The following is a 3,534-nucleotide window of genomic DNA, read 5'->3' as shown; positions in this document are numbered from 1 at the left end:
AGGCGTCTGTCTGTCCAGCAGCTGGGCCACCGCATCCCCTCGGCAGGAAGAGAACCGTCGAGCCGCTCTCTCCACCCGGAGGGGTCCCTCCAGCCGCGGCCACAGGCTCGGGGACCCGGGCTGGGGAAGAAGGGAGGCTCGAGCCCGACATCTCGCTTCTGAGGGCGCGCGGGCCAGCCGCTGGGAGGAGGGGACGCGCGGGACATCCCTTGGTCGGGGGTCTCTGGCTCTTGCTTTAGAAGGCTCTACAGTGGGGAAACTTCCCAGTGGCCGGGGCCAAATCCCGGCTTGGAGCTGTCAGGGCCGCTCACATCAAGGATGGCGGCAAGGGAGCCACTGGGTTTCCAGGGGGGACCTGTTTGCCTTCACACTTGGTTTTCTAGGAATATGAGACCTGGGGCGAGCCTGACTCCGACGTGCTCTGACAGGTCCCAACAACCAGACTCCGTCTCCGCTGTCACTCAGCCCGTCCTCCCGCCGGGAGTGCGGCACCCTCTCCCCTGCCGCCGCGGGGTGCGCTCCGCGAGTGTGCGAGTGTGCGAGTGTGTGTGTGTGTGTGTGTGTGTGTGTGTGTGTGTGTGTGTGTCGGGAGGGCGTGCACGGTTACCCCACCTCCGTGCAGTTACACACCAGACTCGCCCGAGCGCAGATCGCTGCTGCTCGCGCAGAGAGAGAGAGAGCTTCACCGGGGCCTCATTGCTATCCAGAGGCTCTCGCTGGGCGACCCCCACCCGCCAATCAGCTCCCTGGGCTGCCCTGAAGACTGCCGCACCTGTTTTACTTGCCATCTTGGAACCAATCAATTCCACGATTGATTGGCTTTCTTGTACCTGGAGGGGAACGGAAGGGAACCAGTGGAGCGCAACCGCTTGTTTACCACCTGGTCGGTGGAAAGAGAAAGTTCGGGGTTATTTTGTATTATGGGCTTGGGAGTTGGGGGGCGGGGAGGGGGGGAAGGAAAAAGAAAAGGCTAATAAAAAACACGGGCAGGGGCCAGAGTATTTTACGGTTTTAAAATCAGTTCTTTGCCCACATTCGGGTATGTTGTGCGTTTCTTGCAGACACATTTGTAACAAGGGCTTCACATGAGTAAGTTTAAGATGATAACGTAGTTTATAAAGATGTCTAAAACAGCCAGTGAAAATATTGATCCTCTTGGGGGACGGGGGGCGGGGGGGCATTTAAGTGTCCAAACAAGGAAACATTTCACCAAAGAAGGTGCCAAAGTGGAATCTGGGGGATAAATCAGTATCCTGAAATTGAATACTTTCTTTAGCCCTTACTTAGGTTGGAGAGGAAGATAACATGAGCTGTTGATGCTGGAAAGTTTCACACCACAAGAACAGTTGAGATGTTAGCTGCCCTCTCAGCTCCCTTGGTTTTATTTAGGCTTCTTTTTCTAGTACATTTTTCTCCCTGGGAACTTTTTCTGCCAAAGAGTCCTATCTCGCAAAGAGTTCTGTTAGATTTTGTGGGAGCTTCCTCCCCTCTCTCTGCCCCTTCCCACATCTTCCTTTTATATAAGGCAGAGATTGTTTTCTTTCCACTTTGACATGTCTTAATACTTTTCAGTTTATGGTGAATCAGTCAAAACCGCCCCCCCCCCACACACGCATAGGTGTGGGTCTGTGAGGAATCTGTTTTATTTCAAGCTTCAGAAACCACCCTGAGAGTGGCAGCCTTGAGAAATCTTGGTTTTTAGCTGGTGCTATTTCCATTTAAGAAAGGATCTTCCCCTCCCTTTCCCCCTACTCTTGTGTGTTGTGTGTGTGTGTTTAACTCTCTGAAATTTGAAATTACTTCATTGCAGAACTATTTCCCTGAAGGTGTTTTAATCCTTAAATTCTGCAGGAATGAAGGAGTTCGTGTGGGTGTATGTGTGTGATATTTAATTATTTTCTAAAATAATGACAAAGGGGAAATTATTTTTAATTTCAAAAGTGTCTTTATTTATTTTGAATCTTTTTGTTTGATAGGTGGCCCAGGCAAATAGTGTCGTCCATTGGCCTGTGTCGTTATGGTGGGAGGATCGACTGCTGCTGGGGCTGGGCCCGCCAGTCCTGGGGACACTGTCAGCGTGAGTATCATCACCTGGGGACTTCAGCTCCCTAGGAGGGGGGCTCCACCCTCATTCCAGGCTTCACTCTGCACACCAGAGGCTCACGGCAAGCAGGGCTTGGCGGTATGGTTCTGACATGGGAGTTTTCCGTTCCTGTCCCAGGCGCTGCCTCTTTCCAGCCTGAGCCATCTGTAAGGAGCCAGTTGTGTGACTCACAGGGTGCTCATTTCAGCATCTGTCCCCCGTCTCTCCTGCTTCAGTTTTCTGACCAGGCTCACTCTCTTCTTTGCTGCAGGCTCTGAGATGGGGGTAAGATAATGAGTCTAGACTGTATTTACACTAAATAAACTTAAGGTATAAAATCCTTACCATAGCTGTTGTGTAAAGAGGCCTCTTTTTTTTGAAGTGAGGTTGTATTGACTGTTGACTGTGTTCTAAATGGACCACCCAGTATAATCAAATAATACCTCTGAAAAAGGCATCATTTTTAAGTTCTTTAAGTAATCATGTAATGTGTCAAGTCAAAACATTAATTTTTACCTTTTCCTTGATCACAAATGAATATTTTTAATATATTTTTATTGATTTCAGAGAGGAAGGGAAAAGGAGAGATAGATAGGAATATCATTGATCAGCTGCTTCCTGCACACCCCCTACTGGGAATGGAGCCCACAACCCAGGCAGGTGCTCTTGATTGAATCAAACTCAGGACCCTTCAGTCCACAGGCCGACACTGTTCACTGAGTCAAACCGGCTAGGGCACAAATGGATATTTTTATGGTAAAAATCAAAGCTACAGCACAAAAGTTGGAAAAATTTGTTCCCAGTATTTTATCTGGATTTCAAAATTATATCTCACTCCCCTGCAAAAAAAACCCCCACACAAACAAACAAATAAACAAACACCCCCACACACAAAGCACCCACAAATAAGTAAATTTCAGGAGCATCTTTAGAGTACTAGGTGGGCAGGTCTGTTAAGATGAGGGGAACAAAAGTGGGTTCTATATATCCCAGTGTTTTACTGCTAATAAGAAAGGGCCTTAAAGGAATAGAGAAGGGTAGTTACGAAAGCTGGAGCTGGAAGGGGAGGGCTTGCCTTAGAAACGTGTTGGTAATGTGAAGAGTAAATTTAAGTTCACTTTAAGCAAATTAAATTTACTCTAAGTAAATTAAAGTTAGGTATTCCCTTGGCGGTTTCAGTCTTTGAGAATTGCATGTGATGTCTATCCTGAACTCTCTGAGGAGGGAGAGGGACAGTCACAGGATGACAGGATGACTCTCTAATTGCATGCACAGGCTGACATCTCTGTTTAGGGATGGAAAGGTAAACGGGACTAATGTTTGTCTATCTGCTATCTGCAAGCCACTGGGCCAGACTTTTTGCACAGCTGGGCCATTACATTCTATTATAAAGGGAGATGCTGGTAACTCCAGTTTCCAGTAAACAAAAGAACTAGGCAAACTGTTGTGCC

General features: G+C 48.2%; 1 protein-coding gene across 6 annotated transcripts in view; it reads left to right on the top strand.

Moving 5' to 3' along the window:
* Positions 1–1,974: 1,974 nt before the first annotated feature.
* The window catches only part of NPNT (nephronectin), a 92,031-nt gene continuing 90,471 nt past the window's right edge, over positions 1,975–3,534 (top strand). For all 6 annotated transcript variants that reach the window (XM_014544749.1, XM_014544746.1, XM_014544747.1 and 3 more), the window contains exon 1: positions 1,975–2,077. The gene's annotated coding sequence lies outside the window, so the exon portion shown is untranslated. The remainder of the gene's footprint in view (positions 2,078–3,534) is intronic.

The sequence above is a fragment of the Myotis brandtii genome, unplaced genomic scaffold (assembly GCF_000412655.1).
Source record: "Myotis brandtii unplaced genomic scaffold, ASM41265v1 scaffold38, whole genome shotgun sequence".
Lineage (NCBI taxonomy): Eukaryota > Metazoa > Chordata > Mammalia > Chiroptera > Vespertilionidae > Myotis > Myotis brandtii.
Note: the sequence above shows the minus strand (reverse complement) of the source record. Positions and strands in the feature narration are given on the sequence as shown.